Here is a 22,175-nt window from a genome sequence, read left to right as displayed (position 1 = left end):
GATGGAAGAGCTGGAAAAACCGACGCCGCCGCTCCAGTCTGAGGCTGGTTGGATTAGCCGAAGGATCGGAGAATGGAGATGCCCGTACATTCTTGATGACATGGCTTCCCAGTGCACTTGACACAGAAACAGGACAGCCGCTGATTATCGAGCAAGCCTACAGACTGGGGAAAAGGCCGGAGCTGACCCAGGATCGGCGGGGGTCGGATGGAATTCGGCCACGGATTATCTGCTGAAATTCCTGACATATCGAGATAGAGAAGGAGTCATGAAAGCAGCGCGTCTGAAAGACGAAATCATAATCGAAGGTGGCCGTGTCGTGTTTTTCCCGGATCTCTCCACTGAAGTCCAAAGACACAGGAAACTTTTTGAGGGAGTGAAACAAAGTCTGCGCCAAATGTGTGAGAAATATGGATTTATGTTCCCGGCAAAAATGCGAATCCTACACAACAAGAGCTGGCACTACTTCGCCTCCCCATCCCATGCTGAAGAACTCATCCGAAAAATGAAGAAGGCGAACACCAACCACGACGCGCAGAAAGAGTCATCAGCTGAAACGCAGCAAGTACCAGGGAACTCTGGCTGAGTGATAAGATATCCGAGGCTGATTTCCCGGAGACAGTCCTGGTGATCTCTTTGCTGATCGATGACGAGCTTGGAGGTTAACATAGACGCTGGCCTGTCAGGCAGGCTACTAACAAAAGACTAACCATACAGGCCTCACATATTAACATTGCAGTTTTCATCCGCATGAATATGAAATCCGTCAGAGCACGTCCGACTTATCTTTGGTTTTTCTTGTATTTTTCTTCTCATAGTACTGGCTGTGATACTGCCCTCTAGAGGATCAGGCTAAATTCCTGGCTTATTACTATAATTATTACTATGTTTTATTACTATATTACTATATATATACTAAAATAAAGGAAGAGGAAGATAGTGGAATTAAAACAAGTAGTGTCCAGGTTGAAGCAGCCTAAAACACAGATAGAAACCCACTTAGTTTCCAGTGAATATACCCCCTTAAAAAGAAGGTGGCAAGGTCAAGTCATATCGGCCCCAGTCTCCTCTCATGCAAGAGGGGTGGCAATACTTGTACACTCATCTGTTCCACTGAGGGTCATTAATATCATACAGGATACTGCAGGCAGATTTGTTATCGTCCAGGGTTCTTTATTAAATCAAGACATTAATTTAGTATGTCTATATGGTCCTAACAGCGATGAATACAGTTTTATAATAGCTTGTTTTTAACTTTATCAATGCTACATGGTCACATTTGTATGGCAGGAGACTTTTAACTGCACGCTGAATCCTACATCCTACAAGTCATCAGGTGTGGGCACTCACATATGCAGAGTAGGAAGACAATACAACACTTTATGGGTGAGTTAGCATAAAGTAGTTAACATTTACTCCCGCATCGACTACTTCCTCATTTCTAAGCCTATGACAGCCAATGTGAACGACTCTGTTATACAAAGGAATCGTCATTTCAGATCATGCGCTACTACTAATCAATTACACTGTAAAGGCAGCCACCAAGGCCCAACCATATGGCGATTAAGCCCTCGATGGCTACATGATAATGAGTTCTTAAAATTTGTGGAGCCCATATTGATGTTTACTCTAAATGAACACTACCCAAACATCTGCATCTACGAGGTGGGGAGGCATTTAAGGCCTATACACGAGGGCAAATGATCAGTTATACGAGCAGTATCTCTAACAAAAACTGACAGAGTTAGAAAAGGATACTAAAGAACTCGAGACAGAAATCAACCATAACGTTACAAAAGAGATTAGACATTGAGATTGGCCAATCTAAGAGCACAATATAAGGAATTATCAACAAATAAGCACTATATAGCATAACGAAAGTGAAACAGACGTTCTGTGACCAGGGAGAGAAGCCAGGGAAACTTCTGGCCTGGCGTTTAAAATCAATACAGAATGAATGATCAATTTTGGAAATTAAGTCAGAGGAAGGGAAAACAATTACTAATCCACAAGAAATTAACAGTACTTTTCAGACATTCTATTCTAAATTGTATACATCAGAAACTCCAGCCACATCTCATACGATCCACAGCTTCCTGGATCAGATAGAAATACCAGTCCTGACAGAAAGCACAAAAAATGAGCTCAACTCCCCAATTGTAGCGTGTGAACTATCAGAGGCCATAGACAGTATGACAGGAGGGAAAGCACCAGGGCCTGACGGTATACCTATTGAAATCTATCAAACCTTTAAGGGCACGATGTTGGTACCTTTATTGAACATGTGTGAAGAATGTCTTGAAAAGAGGGAGCTACCACCATCATTACGGAATGCACTTTTAACCTTAATATCAAAACCAGAACAGCCCTCCACAAAGTGTGAATCCTACCGTCCCTTTTCTTTGATTAACAATCATGTGAAAATAATAGCAAAAGTTTTAGCCAGGAGGTTAGAGAGACACTTATCAACTGCTGTTGCTGTCAGCCACTCAGCTCGTTAAGATGTTTGGAGAGGCATCTTCTATACCTGCAGCTGCAGGTGTGACTCAGCCATTATGTACTGTGAGGGGTGAGAGGGGCCTCAGACAGCCGCCACTGTTTTTTTTTCATACAGAGTAAAGTCTCTTCATCCGATTTATTCTGCCAATTTTAAGTTAGTTATGACACTAATTACTTTGAAATAAAAAAATAAAGTAACAACAACATTTTTATTTCAGGCCTTTCAAGTGCCGCCTCCCCCATTAAGGGCCCTGGTAATCGTCCCCACTTTCCTCCCAGTTCGATCGCCCCTGACGCTCTCACGTCACTTTTTTCCTCTAGGAAAATGATGGAACAAGAGCCTGTCTAGAGCTCCGCCACCCTCTCTAAACTTAGTGGCTTTAAAAACAAATTACTGTTAATTTATCCTACTGACGGCACTCTCTCACCTCGATCAACAGGGATATGAGTAAACACGGCCAACGTTCTCCTTTAAGGTGACATATGTCATCTTCTTTTGTATATTTGTAAATAGTCAAGTTGTATATAGTTAGTTAGGGTTACTTAGTTATATTTAGATATAGTTAATTACATGTAGTCATAGTTAGACTAGTTTGTATACATAGTTATAGTTAGGATCCTCCACATGGACCCTGCCTTGATGTGGCATGGAGGCTTGCGTGCATCGGTGATGCTAGGCAATCACATCACCGATGCCAGACAAAAAGAGTCCAATAGATGTGTGACAAATGGCTTACTTGCCTTGCCACTTGACTTGTATTGACCCTACCCTAGAAAGTAAATCAATAATCAAACACTGTCTATGTGGTTGGCTGAAAAGTTTTTGCATCAAGACCTTTAGGTAACCTAATACAACTCCTGTATGATAGAACTGTTTTGTTTCTGCATGGACACTCTGTTGTAACCAGACATGTCAGTAAATGTGTGTAGAGAACATCAGCATTAAACATGAAACATGCCATCAAAAAAAATAAATCAATAAAAATTTAAAATCAGAGGATATAAAGGGAGGAGCCGCAGTGGGAGCTCATTTCTCGAGCTGTCATTGGTTCCCATAAAGGAGTGTCACAAAAAACAATCTTCCAGCCAGGACATACAGGGCATTTGTCCACAAAAGACAGGTGCTGATAAAAGATACAAACACTCCTTGAAACGCAATAAAACCTCTTGATGAGGAGGCAGCGTCTTTGTTTTTTGAAGGGTTTATTTTAAGCACAAGTCCTAGACAACAAGCGGCAGCAGATTTTGTTTTTTCTCATTTATTACTTGAAAAACAAAAGACACACAACAACAGGACAACACCCACTGTAATGGGTGACACATAAAGTCCTCTACCCTAACCCTATGAGGGGGATCTTTGTTATTATGAAACTTAGGAATAAGAAAACTTCTTTCCTAACCGCAACCCCATAACCCCTTTGTTCTGCATGTTTTGTGAGCGTTATGAAATGCTGAAAAAATCAATGGTGGTCTGGAGATGCCGGACAGGAAAGCAAGACCAAGACAAGGGTGTCACGAGGTTGCTCTGCCTTCCAGCAGATTGAGACTCATCCAAAGAGAGAGTGACAGACATGTTTGCAGTTCATCCAACAAGTGGCACGGTGACACTGACCGGCAAACTTAACTTCTCTGAGACAAAGCTGTACAAGGTGGATATCCTACCCTAACCCTTTTTTCCAGGCAGTTTAAGACCCATGAGGCATCCTGGTTTTTGTTCATCATTTTACAGGCAGTGCCATCCATTTTGTTTATGTATGTACATAGTTAGATAAAGTTAGCTGAGTTGAGAGAGAGAGAAGGAGGAGAGAGAAAGAGAGAGAGAAAGAAGGGAGAAGGAGAGAGGAGGAGGAAAGAGAGAGAGAGAGGAGAGAAGAGGAGAAGAGAGGGAGAGGAGGGAGGAGAGAGAGGAGGGAGAGAGGGAGGAGGGAGAGAGAGTGAGAGGGAGAGGGAAAGGGGAGAGAGAGAGAGAGGGAGAGAGAGAGAGAAGAGAGGGAGGAGAGAGAGAGAGGGAGGGAGGGAGAGAGAGAGAGGGAGAGAGAGAGAGGGAGGAGAGGGAGAGAGGAGAGAGAGAGGGGAGAAGAGGGAGAGGGAGGAGAGAGAGAGGAGGAGAGGGAGGGAGAGAGAGAGGGAGAGGGGAGGGGGAGAGAGAGAGAGAGGGAGAGAGGGAGAGGAGAGGGAGGGGAGGAGAGAGAGAGGAGGGAGGAGAGGGAGAGGGAGGGGGAGAGGGAGGGAGAAGAGAGAGAGAGGGAGAGAGAGAGAGGGAGGGAGGAGGAAGGAGGAGAGAGAGAGAGAGAGAGAAGAGAGGGAGGAGAGAGAGAGAGAGGGAGAGGGAGGAGAGGAGAGGAGGGGAGAGAGAGAGAGGAGGGAGAGGAGAGGGAGAGAGAGAGAGGAGAGGGAGGAAGAAGAGAGAGAGAGAGGAGGGAGAGAGAGAGAGAGGGAGAGAGGAGAGGGAGGAGAAGGAGAGGGAGGAGAGAGGGAGAGGAGAGGAGAGAGAGGAGGAGGAGAGAGGGAGGAGAGTTGGTTTGAAAGTCCCTTTATTGAGCCACTTCAGGAGTCAAAACAAATTCACTCTTTCACTTGCCTCAGTTGTGACAACGACATCATCATCATCAACAACAACAACAAACAACAACAACAACAACAACAACAACAACAACAACAACACAATAACCACCAACCAGCACAGAGAGAGTTTCAGATATGTATATCCAGCTCCCCATCTTCACCGGCCCAGGCCCACTCCAGACACGTGACATTTCCCTATATATAGGAGGTTCAATGAATGTATCTTTTACTTGTCAAGTGAAAGTGGGTTTGGAATATTCTGAGTAAAATGTATTTTATCTACCGGTAATCTCTTTCTTTTTCTTTCTGTATTTCTCTTCCGTAGTTGTTTACGGTGCTGAAGCAATGATAAAATTTAAGCACCCCTCATGAATCTCTCCGCCTCATTCGTTGACACCAAGGGTCTGCTACAGCAGGGAATACAAAGGCAGATGGTACCTGACTTGGTCCCCTGGAAACCAGTTGTGTCTGAACTCTCACAGTCAGAACTGAAGGCCAGTCAGCAGTCAGTGGACAGAAGCTCATCCTCAAGAGACGATGCTGCTCCAGGTGTTATCTAATGGAGAGCACAAGGGCATTAGTATACACACATTGTTCACAGTGTTTACAGTGCAGAACATCACACATACACAGTGATAATAACAGTATAACTGTCTGCAAAATGCTTTGCAGGGATGCACACACACACACACACACACACACACACACACACACACACACACACACACACACACACACACTCACCTGAGTCTTGCTGCGGAGAAGCAGAGGTAATTGGGCCTTCATCCTCAGATCAGACAGTTTGTGGAGACTATGTGTGTCTGAGGAGGTAGATGGCTCCTCCTCCTGGCTAGTGGCAGAGGGTGCTCCAAGATATTTAAAAAAGTCCCCTGCATTGGCATTAAAATACAACATAAATGCCAATGCAGGGGACTTTTTAAATATCTTGGAGCACCCTCTGCCACTAGCCAGGAGGAGGAGCCATCTACCTCCTCAGACACACATAGTCTCCACAAACTGTCTGAACTGTCTGAACTGTCTGTCTAAAATACAACATAAATGATCAATGCAGGAATAGCACAACTAAATAAAGCTGTTATTAAGCATAATGTATCCAACTTTTAGAATAGGAACAAATGAATAGAAAACAAAACACAACCTCCTTGGTTAATGGCTAATTATATACGTGACACTCCAAATGAGTCAGAAAGCTACATCAGGAATTAGCTTCCAGAAGTGATAAGTGACTTTACTGAGCAGCACAGGACCTAACGTGATGTTTAACACACACTATGTGAGCTGGTCATGTTGTGTTACATTATTAGGGTGAAATGAATTAGATAGAATGTTTTGCAGGTCAGCTGGACTGAAAACGGATGCTGTCGTCATCTACTATTGTAGCCAGCAGTGTAGCAAGAGGCTAACAAACATACCAGTTAGCCTAACTTCTACTAATTAATGTCATTTCATCTCAGTACATGCATGGTCACACTTCTGAAGAGTGTTTGACATGGCTCCGTACCTTTATCTTCTGCTGGTTTCTCCTCTTCTTCTCTTGTCTTTTTCCTGAACTGGGCACCTGATGGCTGTGTCCTCTTCTTATCCATTTGTTATTTGACACTGGGGAATCAACACGTGACCCCTCCCAACACCGTCAACCAAGAGTTAAGACTGAACCAGTTCACCTCGTGTTGTAATATATTTCATTATTTAATCAAACCCCCAAAAACATGTGTGAAACTATGGGCTTTTATTCATAATATTATTATGACTGAAATGTCCGTCATGTGGAAGGAATTCGTGATGTGATTGACTTCATCCTACTAAGTGCATTTGTTGTGCACTATTAGATGAATCCCCCGCTCCCACCGCCCCAGTAGGTGAGCCTGTCCCCGCCCCGCTACCTTCCCCACAGACTCTGTGTGACACTCTCAGCAGCAGCAGACCCACCTTGATAAGGCCAGCCTGCTGCCCACACGGCGTCGTGACACATATTACTTTTATGGCAGGGATCATATATATATATATATATATATACACACACACACACACACACACACACACACACACACACACACACACACACACACACACACACAAACCCCAGCAAGAGTTTTGGGTACGTCTATCTTTTGGTCATTCCAATTTCCTTTCAGAAACGGGTGTTAAAAAACAAAAAAACTAGTGATTATTTGATTTTCGTTTTAAGATACAAAAAGTAAAATTGAAATACAAGGCGTTTTTCTTTTTAACATATAACAAAAAATAAAATCACTAGAAAACAGAACGGGAAAAGGCCTGTTTTTTTTCATATTCTGAGACCGGATGTTGTCATTTACAGGACGGTGCTGTGTAGAACAAACAGGCTATGGCGGGGTAATCTACCGTGACACATGGACATGGAACTGCGGTCAAGCCTGCCATCAGGCTCCGTGGTCAAATCAGCCGCACTTAAATTTCGAGTGTACAAGTATTCTCAGCAGTACGGGAAATGTGGAGAAACAGCATATTTACTTTCGGTTTTCAAAATAAAGGTATTAAAGAACAGTGTAAGCTACTATCCAAACCTACATTTAAATATGATATGTTACATTTAAGTGTTCATACGCCCATGATGAATAAGAAACATTTAATATCAAGTATCTTTACTGCACCAGTGTGGAGAAATGCCAAAATAAAGTCCCATATTTATGCGTCCAGATTGCATATTTGACCATATTTGAGCTCCATTAAGAATGCTTGGGTAGAAGTCAGATCTATCTGACTGTGTGTACATTTTTGCTACAAAGGTGGTTAGAGGGTAGTAATTTTGAGGAGGATACAAGGGTTAAGAGTGCCGAGCGCGTGATCGTAGGACGCCGATCATGTGGGTCTGTGAGGGCCCTTCATCCATGCTTGCAGTTTTAATTTCATGTATTTTTTGAGAGAAAAATACCTATTGATGAAAAGGTTTGCATAGTGCGACACCTGCTGGTCATTTCTTGCAACTACTTCCCATTGTCACATGCTGTATGCCAGTGATATTTCCAATTATTGAGAGCAGACGTCACTGTTCACAGCGCATCCTTCAGAAAACGTAGGATAGTACTTTCATTTTCTCAACAGACATGGTGTGTTTTAGTCTATCAGCTGCACATTAACAGTCAAGAGCACAGCAGAAATATAATTGATAGAGCCCTTTAGCCAATCAGAAGCAATGGGGTGCCAAAGGCCCACAAGAAATCAAGGTTGAATTGGTGATTTCTGTTTTTTTTCCCTAAATTAGAAAAAACGAAAAAAGCCAGCTGTGTCTGGTTTCGGCGTGTGTCATTTATACCATACACAAACGGTTAAAACATACCTTTGTCCCTGCTGTTTGTTCTACACAGCACTGTCCTGTAAATGATAACATCCGGTCTCAGAATATGAAAAAACAGGCCTTTTTTCCGTTTCTGTTTTCTAGTGATTTATTTTTTGTTATATGAAATTGAAAATGAAAATCAAATCTTTTTTTTAAATTTCACTCAGCCTTGTATTTCAATTGTAATTTTTGTATTTAAAACGAAAAAAAAAATATTATTATATTTTTGTTTGTTTTTTTAATACCCGTTTCTGAAAGGAAATTCGAATGACCAAAAGATACACGGACCCTCTAAGCATGTGATTGTTTTTTATTGCGTTCAGGCTAGTACCTTTTCATGTATTGTATGCTGCATGGTTTACCAGCCGGGCTTCGGGTGTTGTTTGCCCGGTTGTTTTTGACCTTTTGCTGCTTGTAATAATTGTGCAACAGCACCAAGTAGGGCAGGACGCCAGGTGGCGAGCACATGTTCCTACGTCACAGACAACACCCGCGGCCGGCCACTGCAGCTCTGCCCGCTCCACCGCCGACAGCTCCGCTAGGCTGATAGAGGCTGAGATGCACGGCAGCGCACTGGGATCGTAAAAAAACGGCCCTGTGCTCTTTCTTTCCATTTTTACAGAGGTTACAACACGAATATTGGTGGCTGTTTGAAAACAAAGAGAAGGATGGCACAGACAGACACGCTGCTGCATCTGTTCGCTGGAGGGTAAGTTAAGTCATATTAATGCCCCCCGGACTAGCGTTATTAATAGCCCAAAGATTCAGTTAACATGAGGAGGCTAACACTGGGTTTGTACTTTTTGAAAAGCCCATGTGAAACCTAATAGAATTTACTCCTATGCGTCTTTAGCGCCGAGAGCCGCTAGCCCGCATGCTAACGGCTATCAAGATGCAAGCTAGCCCTTGATAGCGCAGCAACTTTCTTCTCGAATATAGTCAGCTAGCTAGACATCTGCTAATTGTTTTTATTTGAAAGGTCATATTCATACTGCCAATGACATCGTTTCTTTTTAGGTGATACTCTTTTAATCTGAACCTATATCGTGTAACCGAACTCAAGACCATTAGCGGTTAGCTAGGTCCCCAGTGTTACATGACACTGAGGCTAACGAGCTAACTCGCTGGGTTCAATGGTGGGTTCATGCTAGCGATGCCAACCGCTCAGTAACCACCAGTCTAAATAAAATAACTTCAATGATTTTAAATATGCAGTAGTGTGATATAACGAGCTGTATGCCCATGGAGTTAGATTTGTGTCTTTATAATATGCGAGAAAACAAATGATTTGAGAGAAAAAGGAAAGTTTTTGAGAAAAAGTTATCACACTGATAGCAGAAAGCATTTTATGAGAGAAAAAATATATTTGAGAGAAAAACTTTTCACACCAATAGCAAAGAAAATAATATTTGAAACTAAAAAAAAAGTTTTGAGAGAAAGCATTTTCTCATAGAACATAAAGAAATAAAAATTTGAAATTTTTAAAATTATTTCTGAGAATAAAAATCTCAATACTTTTTTTTTGCTCTCAAATACATATTTTCTGCTATCAGTGTGAAAACATTTTCTCTCAAAAGTGTTTTGTCTTTGCTCTCTATGCAAAGATTTTGCTCTCCCTGTGAAAATAATGTCATGGGCGGGGCCACGTTCTTATTGGCCAGTCGGTGTGAGAATCGTCTTGGAGAGGTGTGGTTTGACAATCACCGGCTGGAGAGGGGTCCTCGGACATTTCCGCTAACCAGGAAAAACATTGCGATCACCCTGCTCATCAATCCCAGTCATGTATATGCATGTTCATTTTGATGCCTGTCGATGCCTGTCCAAAAAACGCAACTGTCAATAAATCTTCCAAAAGTGCACGTTGTTGGGCTAACTCTTTGTCGTGAATCTTTGTTTCTTTTTTTTAATCATTATCACTGTTTTAGGCCTACAGTGATTCTGATATTCTCAGATGTAAAATGTTCAGCCTACACACAGAATTGTATCTGTTTTCAATCAAGTTGTGATTAATTGAATGATGCCGAGTTAACAGCATTGTATTTATGCTCAAGCCTGGGTGTTGATTGCTGTATGATCGCTGAGGATAAAAATGTAATATTGTCCACAATGTTGACATGTTGGATTTGTTTTCTGCTGTAACACAGGGCTGGTGTGTTGCCCATGGGTTGATTTGGTGGTTGTAAATGATGACCAGTGGGGAACACAGCCAACCTTCTAAAACGTTATCCCCTTGAGAAGAGTGAGATACATGTCTGGGCTTTCCTATGAACCATGGTCGACGGTTGCTCCAGGTGTTTGTGTCACAGGTTGATCTGGTCGCCTCACGCGTTGCCACAGCTGACTGACCTCACACTGAGTTGGGGCCTGGATGTCAACATATTCTGCAGACTATTTGATGAGCAGGCTGTATGACAGTATATACAGTTTTCACATCGACTTGGCTTCAGCTTAATAACGATTTATGCGGCTGGGAACGATGGCTTTCATTCAGTAACCATTTGAACGTGGTGTGGAATGAAAGAAATACTCGATGGTAACAGGTGTCACAAGTTAACCTGACGCTCTGCGCACTCAATGCCACAAACTGACAGTGGTGTCCACACAGCTCTCGAGCCGCTCGGCGTGAAAAAATGCCTCAGACTGGTCCACCCATGAGTTATTTGTGAGTACAGACATTCACGACAAAGAGTGAGCCCGACAGCATGCACTTTTGGAAGATTTATTGACAGTTGCATTTTTTTGGACAGCATCGACACAGTCACCTACACTGTCACTGTGCTCCGTAGAGCTCGTCTAACAGTTGTTCGCAGGTTGCAGTCCTGGCATCTCTGTGTGGAATAGTAGTGTTCAAGCCACGTCAAAATGAACATACATATACATGACTTGGATTGATGAGCAGGGTGATCGCAATGTTTTTTCCTGGTTAGCGGACATGTCCGAGGACCCCTCTCCAGACGGGATTGTCAAACCACACCTCCCAAGACGATTCTCACCCGACTGGCCAATAAGAACGTGGCCCCGCCCATGACATTATTTTCACAGGGAGAGCAAAATCTTGACAGGAGAGCAAGAAATTGCATCGGAGCAAAGACTTAGGTTTTGAGAGAGAGAGAAGAAAATCATTTGAGAGAAACACTTTTTTTTTTGAAAGAGAGAGAAAAAAAATGTTTTCACCCTGATAGCAAAAAATATATATTTGATAGTAAAAAGATTTTTTTTTCTCCACGAAATTATTTTAAAAATTTCAACAACTTTAACAAAAACACCTGTTATTTCCAGGGCCAACCATCTTGGATGTCCTCTTTCTGGTCGTCAATGATCAGTTGTTTACACGCATTATGCATTATTACAATATTGTCTGTCAGGCTTGGTTATGTTATTTGGACTACTTGAGTCAAAGATGGATTCTATTCTCTCACAGACAAATAGGTGATGTAGGTCACTGATGATCAGTGAACGGAGAATTAGCTTGGGTGCTTAATCAGCTAATATATTTGACTCTGTCCTCTAGACACGGGACACTACAGAGGCTTAGTATAATCAGTGTTTTGGGGGGGGACAGGCAAAAAAAACTCTTGATGTGCAATTAGAGCATCTGGGACAGAACTGTGCAGCAGAGTGTTGGGTTAGCTCTGGAGTATTTTTACTCCAGCACAAGACACTGGTCTTTGACCTTTATTGTTCATAGCTTTCAGCTGTGTTACAATGGAAACATCCCTCTCCACAGTCAAACTGATATGAGTAACCTTGCAAGAACAAGAAGAACAGTTTAAGGGAGTGAGTGTATTTGGTGGGGCATTTCCTTTTCTGTTTGCCCACATTCTGATTTCTGTTGTGATCATTTTGCAGATGCAGTGGTACGATTGAGCCATCATGACCTGCCCCCTGGGAGGTGTTGAAGACACGGTTGCAGTCCTCTGGCGTCACGCTAAGACCCGTCTTCCAGGCCCAGCTCGGCGCCTTAAGTCGCACCAGGGTTATCCGACCGGGGACTGTTACACCTGGGCCGCTGCAGGTCCTACGGTAAGATGTTTGTTTATGTGGGCTGTCTGTCAGGGTTTTTTCTTAAATAACAAAGTGTTCCTCACAGATGGTACACAGTTTAACAGGTAACCCTTTTGGAGGAGCATGACTGTCAGTTTGTGACTTTTGTAATTACATAATTATAGCCTAAAGATTTTCGCTTATAAAAAAATACAAACAAAACAAATTTGTAAAAACAACACACTTTGCTAGGAAATGATTGTATAAAGCCCTGCGCAGTTCTTGTGCTTTGGTCCTTTTAAAGTACTTCAGAGAGCCTTTCTTTGCGTTTTGTCTTCATAGTCTTGAAATTAATGCCTCTAATCCTGTCTCTATTAAAGCGAGGATTAAGCTCACAGTATCCTGGTGGTATTTAGTGACTTTAACAGCTGTTTGTGATGACAATACAACGTGTTTTTCTTTCAGGCTTTAAGATACACATGAAATGTTTTGGTGTCTGTAAAAACAGAGCTTGTATGAGTTTGGTTAGGTTAGGGAAGACTACAGACAGGCTCAGTGTGCCAAGGAGAAAGTGTGATGTAACACTGACTGGGACAAAGACTGGTCTGGACTAGTGTCTGTTGTATCTTTACAGAAAAAAACAGTTACACTGCCTGCGGAGATTCTGACATTGGAGAACAATATTTCCTTGTTAATAAAGGTCTTATGCCTGTATTGCAGCTGCCTTGTCGGATACAGATTGATCTTTTCAGAGCTGCTTAGGAAATATCTTTTCATTTACAGGTTTAAACTAAAATAAGTCTTTTCTGGAGGTTGATATTGGATGCTACTTTGACATGAAAAGAGGTCTTTCTTGTACTCATTGCCCTAAATGACTTGGGGAGAATCCTTCCAAAGACCTTTGCTGTAAAATATATGTAAGACTGAGGTAAACATGTTACAGTGGTGGTGTAAATTAATACATCTGTAAATGTGTTGGTGTTCTTTAAAACAAAAATTGATGGCTGTTTTTAAATTTTGTTTTAGATCAATCCTTGAAAAAGAGGGACCAAGATCACTTTTCCGTGGCCTTGGGCCGAACCTCGTTGGCGTCGCCCCCTCAAGGTACAGTGAAAACAGTGCGCACATGTTTTAGTGGCTCAGTTGTGTCTATGTTGTCATTACCCAGAGCAGCTTTGCTAATAAAGAGCTGGATCTATGTGCAATCTCTGTGATAATGATACCTTCTGTTGGTGTACAGGTTATTGACAAAACACAAAGAAGTCTTTTTGTAGGCCACAAACAACAGATGAACCAGTGGTCAGGAAGTAGGGAATGATAAGGTTTTTTTTTTTTTTTTTTTTTAATGGATGGTAAATGAGTCGGCTTTATGAAATCAGTCAACCTTTATTTACACCTGAGTAATCTACTATATAAATAAATGTTTGGAAGTAGGATAAAAACAGTCATGGTAAAGCGAATTAATGTGAATGGTAACACAGTACAGATATTTAGATAATAACAGCAACCAGCATTTGAATGTGAACTAAATACATTTTTCATGTACTTGTACTGGAGTATTTTAATTTTCTGCTGCTTTTATTTCCACCTCCACTACATTTATTGGATACCTTTGGTTACTAGCTACTTTGCCATTTCAGATTACTGGTGGTGGTTGTGGGCTGCTCTAAGAGATCGAAGGCAAAATATTTTCAAATGTATATTATTTGCAATCAGACAAAAAAATAAACCCTTCTGATTACCTTAGAAGATGCTAGATATTGATGCCTGTAATTGATCAGTCCATACTGAGACGGTCACAAAGTAAGGCAGACTGATGATTTCTCAGGCTACTAACCAAAGAGAACACAGGAGAAGTTCTGTTTATAGGGTTTTTCTATTTTTTTATTGTAATGGTAGAAGGCATTTACTCACTGTATAAACAGGAAGCTGTTGTCATTGCAACAACTTCTGGGCAGACCTCCCTAGCTTTACAGATATTGTGTGTCTGCTTTTATGTTTGTGTAGACCACAACATCTGTCAGTGTTAGCAGGCCTCCATATTTGTATTTAATTGACTATTTTCATTACCTGAGACAAATAAGGCACTGTGTTTTGGAGGAGGTTTTGAGTTTCAACAGCTGGGAAATAAATTGATCTGAACCTTAACACAAGTCATCATGAAAGGTCAGTTTTATTTGGATTTAATGTCGATGTCATCTTGTTCCATTCTTGGTGTCAATAAACGATCAGTACTTTGCCCTGTTCCCTCAGGCTTCATTGTGGTGGAAGTCAATGTAAGATGAACAATACTAATGTTTTCCCACCAAATGTTGAGCAGATGTTGAGACTGAAAAAGGTCACAATTGCGTATAATTCCCCATGGTAATGAGTGCTGCAGCATGATCCTCTGCTCAGTCATTCCATTGCCTCCTCCTGTTTCACTGGCCAACTTGGACCGGCTCACATTCAGAGCAGCTCTGTCGGCATCTGTGATGCTTATTCAGCCCATTCTGGTGCAGTGACAGTTTGTTCCAAAAGCCAAATGGAGAGAGCTGGCAGCGGGGAAACAGACCGCTGGATACACTGTCAAAGGGCAACACCAGTCCAGAGGATATGATTTACATAATTGCCCAGCTGCTATAAAACCGCAGCCAGATTTATGCACTTTGTGTCAAAATCTTTACACCTGCCACTTGTAGAGTCCTCACCAGTCTGTTCTATGTGTTTCAGAAGCCATTTACTTCGCTGCATACTCGAAATCCAAAGAGCGTTCAATGAGATGTTTGTCCCCAACAGTGGTCTGGTGCACATGTCCTCTGCTGGTGTTGCAGGTGAGCAAAAACAATCGAGTGCCCTGAAAAAAGATGAATTCCTATAATGTTCTGTCTAACCTGTGGATGAAATAACACAATGCCAACATGATCCTCTGTATAAGTCTAAAAAAATGAACATTAATCCTTTGTGAATATTATAATCATTTCGTATGAAGTAGAAGTATTTTTCAGATGCTGATCCTGCTGTAATTTCTTTCAGTGAATCTGAGTGGACAAGCACTTGAATCCAAATTCAGTATGCATTACATTGAGGGCATGAATGGATCTTATGTCACTATAAAGTGTAAAACTGAAATGTGCCTCCTCAGCTTTCATTACCAACTCTCTGATGAACCCCATCTGGATGGTGAAGACCAGATGCAGCTGGAGAAAAGTATGTGCACTCGTAATTTCACCTGCCCTCTGTGTACTTAGAGTTCGGTTGTAAAGGCAGACTTAATCAAAGTCAAAACTGGCCCCTCCTCCTTCCCTCAGCACTGATCCTTGCACCCTGTTATTGGCTCAGAGCTCCACACCCACTGCCAAAAGGTTGATGCTCAGACATGTCCAAAAAAAACAGCGAATTATAACAAAGTTGTTATTTTATAACGAAAAGATTAGAAAATCCTACTCATTCTGCCTTTAAGATCTGTATAAAACAAACTGACTTATTTTAGGGACTTGGCAGGTGAGAATGTCCACCACATACTGTGACCTTTTAGCTGATGCCCCCTTCACAGCACTGACCTTGGGTTATGCTGTCCGTGAGACTGAGCATGTAACCATGTAACCATAAATACACAGTGCTGACGCAGAGTCCTGGTGTGCGGAGGGAAGAGTCTATATTTACCTTAGCGAGTACAGGCAGTATTATCATGTGAGGTCACAGAAACAAGGGATTTCCACCCCTGTGTTGGAAGAACACACATCCTGCAGCAGCACAAAATGGTGGCTTTACAAATGAGCGCAACAAAAAGACTAGTTATTCATTCAAACCAATCAGGAAACTGCAGGATTTCATGTGGTTTCTTTACAGGAATGACCGTTCACTATCGCTAGGACAATAAAACAGAAAAACAAACAGGTTCCAATTTTGGTCATTTAAAGAGGAAGCAGTGCTAGAAAAGTGCGGCTTTTCTCAAAAAATGTATATCAGATCAAGTGGGATTTTGTCACTAATGAGCCCAATTTGTTCGACTTTCAGAGCCCGAGGAGAGAAGAAGATGAATTGCACTGCAGTGTGCTCGCTATGTTTACAGAATGGAAGGGGTTCGAGGCTTCTATAGAGGCCTGACTGCAGCTTATGCTGGGATCTCGGAGACCATGATCTGCTTCCTCATGTACGAGACACTGAAGAAAAACCTCGCCAAGAACCAGTTCATCTCCCTGAATGGTGAAAGTGAGAAAAGACCTTCGGACTTCCTCAGTCTGATGTTTGGCAGCTGCTGTTTCAAAGGGCTGTGCGTCCTGCATAGCCTACCCACACGGTGAACACTTGCCCATTTGTTAGTATTCTTGCAACAAAACAACATTCTGTCAGGGAGAAGTATTTATTTAAATGAGTAATCCTTTCTTTCTCCTTTTCTTTTCTCCACAGAGGTCATTCGGACAAGGCTGCTTGAGGAGGGCAGCAAGTACAAGTATTCTTCAGACAGGGAAGTTAATAGCAGTGGAGGAATGCTATGCAGCTTTTATAGAGGACTCATTCCACAGCTAATTAGACAGATCCCTAACACAGCCATCGTCCTCTCCACGTATGAACTCATTGTCCACCTGCTGGGAGACTCCAAGTAGAGAAACGCTTCAAAGTCAGGATTTTCCTGACTAACGATGGACACCACAGAAAACCCATGACACACTGGGCAACAGACTTTTGAAAATGTAGCACATACATTGACTTAATGTGGTGCACAGAGACTGCAGCATGGAACTGAAGCAGGTTTTACTGTCATCCAAAGAGCTAAACACATTATTTTATTCAAATCTTGTCGTTAGGAGTTTATCTCATTAATTTCATCTCATCTAATTTCATTTATCTTGTTTTTGTTATTTTATGACAGTGTTTTGTTCTCTTTTATCAGTGGTAAATGTACCAACACACACAGATGACTGTGCAGGTTGCCTCATTTAGATAATGATGGGTTAGTGCTGTTCCTTGCAATGTAATGACCACACAGATCATTTTGAGATTTCTGTTTCACAATTGTGCTGGTATTGAACATTTGAATTACAGAGAGGTTTATCATATTTTCATTAATACATATGATTACAGGCTTATCTGTTTGTTTCCTTTGTGAAAAGAATGTCACCTTTTGCAATATAATGAGAACTCAGATGCTTATTTGACCAGTGGCTCAATAAAATGCATCAAGAAAAGACATCAGTGGGTGGTGGACATGAACACTAAAAGACGACTCTACTAAAAGAAGAATTAACCTTTACTGGTGTATATACATATATATACAATTAACAACAATATATTAATACAATATGGTAGGAGTGAAATGTAAAAAAAAAACAGCATTAAACAGATCAAGAACAAAAACCCAAAACAAACAAACAAACAAGAAGCCCATATGGGCACTCTGTCTCAATTTCAATTTTCAATTTCAATTTCAACGAGCTTCATTGGCATGACTGTGGTTCACAATATTGCCAAAGCAGACAGGATTACAGATTATTTTGACAATAATGATATCAATGATAACGATGATGATAATAATGATAATAACAATAAAAGCAATAATAACAACAATAATAAACAGTATATCAGTCCTCTCTGGGCAGCCGGGTCTATCTGTGTCTGCTGCTCTCTAAGGCCCGGCTGTGGTCCGCTGAGTCTGTACAGAGTCAGTGTTTTCCTCAGTCTCGGGTCAGTTGCAGAGCTCAGATGATCTGCCATGGAGTTTTGTCTGTTTAGGGTCAAATAGCATTGGAGTTTTGCTTTGGGTTTTGGTTTGTTGATGTCCAATAGTAGATGTAATTGTCTTTTTCTTTTGCTATAATTTGGTTGGGCTGGATGGTGTGAGGGCGGTCTTGGTGCCCGGTGCTGTTGGAGCTCAGCTGTGGACCAGCTGGCTGGACTCCCTTCTCTGCTCTCCTCTTGCACTGTAGGGCTTTGTAGTGCTACCATACAATACAACTGGTTCAATTATTGATTGAAATATTTTTATCCAAATTTGACAGGTATGTCTATGTTTGAAGATTTCTTTATAGTCCAGAAAGCTCTTCTGCCTTTTCTCTGAGATCTTTAATGGCCAGATTGAAATTTCCCGTCGATGTGATATTTAGTCCTAACATGTTAGCTGTCTGTGTTTTCTAAGTCCGTAGAGTCCAGGTGGAACTGTGGGGATTTTTCTGACTCTTGCGTCGTTTCTGGAAGACCACGACTTTGTCTTTTCCAGGGTTTACAGTCAGGGCCCAGGTCTGACAGAACTTTTACAGGTGATCTAGTTGCTTTTGTAGCGCCTCCTTTGTCGGAGCGAGCAGTATTAGATCATCTGCCAACAGTAAACATTTGACTTCTGTGTCAGAGAGGGTGAGACCAGGGATCTCTGACTCTTCCAGGGATTTGGCCAGTTCATCTATATAAATGTTGAACAGGGTGGAGCTCAGACTGCAGCCTGCTTCACTCCTCTACTTTGGGGGAAGAAGTCTGTTTCCCTAGTTCCAATTTTGACAGCACATTGTTTATTTATATACATTGTCTTAATAATATCATAGATTTTTCCTCCAATACCTTTTTCTAGTAATTTCAGAAACAGACCATGATGCCAAATTGAGTCGAATGCTTTCTTGAAATCTACAAAACGAGAAGATTGTGTTGTTGTTCTGTGTACGTGTTTCTGGATGAGGGTGTGGAGGGTGTAGATGTGGCTCTGTGTTGTGGTCTAAAACGATCTGACTAATGTATAAGGTGATTTTGCTGTGATCAGATAAGGGTGTGAGGGGCTGACAGTGAATGCTCTTACACTGAAGGGCTCAGGTCTGTAATGCTGTAGTCCACAGTGCTGTTGCCAAGAGGAGAGCTGTGAGTGTAGAGACCAAAGGAGTCTCCTCGAAGTCGACCGTTGGCGATGTACAGACCCAGTGTACAACACAACTGCAGCAGTTGCTGCCGTTTCTGTTGACTGTTTTGTCAAAGTTGTTCCTGTTTTGGTGTGAAGGAGAGGATGCTGATCTGCCAGGTATGTGTTTGTCTCCCTGTGCATTGATCAGATTTGATTCTGTGCCTGTTCTGGGCAAAGGTCACCACAGATCAGCACGTTTCCTTGTGTCTGGTAGAAGCTGATTTCATCTTCAAGGACGGAGAAGCTGTTTCATTATAATAAGGGACTCTGATGGGGGGATATGGGCTGTACACATGAATATTCCTTTCTGTGGAGACCACCTCTTTTTTTATTTTGATCCAAAATGAAAAATCTCCTTTTTTGATTATTTCGATTGAGTGTGTGAGGTTCATCTTGTACCAGATCAACAGCCCTCCTGAATCTCTGCCTTGGCTTAGACTTTTCAGTTTGGTAGATGGGAAAATGATTTCTCTATATTCTAAAGGACAACCAGTGGGCATGTCTACTCTATTCCAAGTCTCCTGCAAAAAAAATATCTGCATTTTCTAACTCTTTCTTAAAGTCTGGGGTCCTGCTCTTAAGGCCAAGAGCAAAAGACCTCAGACCCTGGATATTCCAACATGAGATTACAAGAGATTAGCTGTCATTGGTTTAAAAACTCAACATGTCGCATTCTGTGTTAAAAATGAGACCAACTTCCAGTCCATTGTCAACGAAGAGATCAGTTTTAGAACATTTAGACATCAGGATTTGGATCTAATAATATTATAAGCCTTTAACATGGATGAATAAATAAATAAGTAAATATGTACAATAATATATAATAATAATTTAAAAAAAATAAAATGATTGAATAATATAATAAAATAAAATGGATAAGTAAATACTCTAGGGTTGTCTGCTGTGTTTGGCCTATCAGGTGGGAGCAGAGCAGGCTGAGCATGTGCTGGATGTCTCTCAGCTGGTTGTCTGGAGGTGTCGGGGTGGGGTTGGAGGTTGGAAGGGTCGGTGGGGGGTCTGCTGCTCTTCTCACCACCTGAGCATAGCTCAGTGGGCCGGGGCGTGGCTCCTGGGGATGGTGGCGGGTTGGGGCTCGTGGGGGCAGGAGGGGCTCTGGTCGGGTGTGAGGGCGTTCATAGCTGCCCTGGTGGGGTCATCGTGTAGGGGGATGAAGATGGTGAGGTCACTGTGGGGTTTGTCCAGGTGGTCTGGATTTGGGTATGATTTTGACTCCAGTCCAGTTTTGTTCCACACATCAAAAATATAACAAAGGTTTTTACCATCTTAGAATATAGCCCAAGTCCGCCTGTTTCTCTCTCAGGCCAGCACGGAGGTGCTGATGCATGCTTTTATCTCTTGCTGTTTAGACTATTGTAATGCCCTGCTCTCTGGCCTTCCCAAAAAGAGCATTTCGAACTTACAATTATTACAAAACTCAGCTGCACGAGTGCTGACGAGGACCAGAGGGCGGGAGCACATTTCACCGGTTTAAAGTCACTTCATTGGCTTCCCGTGCGTTTCAGGATAGATTTTAAGGTTCTTTACTAGTTTTAAATGTCTTAACGGTCTTGGGCCTTCTTATTTATCTGACCTGCTTTTAGTCTGTCAGCCCCCGCGGACCCTGAGGTCCTCCGGCACCGGCCCTTTAACCACCACAGGTTAGTTCAAAAAAGCACGGGGAGGCGGCTTTCAGTTGTTATGGGCCCCGACTGTGGAACAGCCTGCCGCAGAGCCTCAGGGTTGCAGATACTGTAGAGGTTTTTAAAAAGAGGCTCAAGACCCACCTTTTTAACCAGGCTTTTATTGAAATTTAAATTCTTTTTAATCCCTTTTATGCCGTGCTACTCAGAGCATGTTTTTGTCCTTCATGTTTTTACTCTCTGTGCTTTTTGCTTTATTCAACTGTTTTAGTCTGTCAGTTTTTAATCTCCAGTGTTTCCTCATGGGGGCCTGCCAGACTGGGAGTTGTCTCTGGTCTGGCCGTGGGGGGTGCTGTCCCATGGACAGCTCCGGCCTGGGTGACCAGAGGGCTCTGCACCTTGGTGTGGGGCCTCCTGTCTGCCCGGGTTGGGGTGGTCTCTGTATCTGTGCTCCCTGTGGCCCTGGACAGTGATCTCTCTCAGTGTGGTTGGCCCCCAAAGGTAGCTTCCTCCACGTCTCAGGTCTCGCTGCCAGCCATGTCTCTGTAGCGACAGCTAGTGTGTGTGTGGGTGTGAGTGTGTGTGTTTGTTTGTCTGCATGCATATGTGTGTGTGTGTATGTATTTGTGTATGTCTCTGTAGGGGTGGGAGTGTTTGGTTCTTTCAATTTTCTTCTTGTGATTTTATTTGCTGTTTCTCTTTTCCTGTTGTTTGTTTTTTTGTTTTTTGTTTTTTTTTTTAATCTCTGTAAGGCACTTTGAACTGCATTCTTTGTATGAAAAGCACCATATAAATAAAGATTGATTTGATTTGATTGATGATTGGTTTTTATTACTGATCCCCGGTTGTTGTCTGAAAGCTCACTTCAGTATCTTGTCCGGAAAAAAATCGGAGACAGTGATTATCTCATTGCTACTCCGGAGTGGAGGCGTAGGAGTAGGCTGTGCCATGTCAATATGCTGAAACCTTGAGCGTGAAACCATGAGCGTGAAACGAGGCTTGGGCTGGTCTGTGTGTCAGCCTAGTGCTGATCCTAACCCTAACCCTAACCCTGTCAAACCTATCACTCACTCTGCGGAGCTGTCCGGTGCTGATCCTGTCAAACCTATCACTCACTCTGCGGAGCTGTCCGGTGCTGATCCTGTCAAACCCATCACTCACTCTGCGGAGCTGTCCGGTGCTGATCCTGTCAAACCCATCACTCACTCTGCGGAGCTGTCCGGTGCTGATCCTGTCAAACCCATCACTCACTCTGCGGAGCTGTCCGGTGCTGATCCTGTCA

General features: G+C 42.4%; 1 pseudogene; it reads left to right on the top strand.

Annotated features, from left to right (window-relative positions):
- Positions 1-8,800: 8,800 nt before the first annotated feature.
- On the top strand, positions 8,801-17,089 carry LOC119016363 (annotated as a pseudogene).
- Positions 17,090-22,175: the final 5,086 nt, after the last annotated feature.

This window comes from Acanthopagrus latus, unplaced genomic scaffold (genome assembly GCF_904848185.1).
Source record: "Acanthopagrus latus isolate v.2019 unplaced genomic scaffold, fAcaLat1.1, whole genome shotgun sequence".
Lineage (NCBI taxonomy): Eukaryota > Metazoa > Chordata > Actinopteri > Spariformes > Sparidae > Acanthopagrus > Acanthopagrus latus.
Note: the sequence above shows the minus strand (reverse complement) of the source record. Positions and strands in the feature narration are given on the sequence as shown.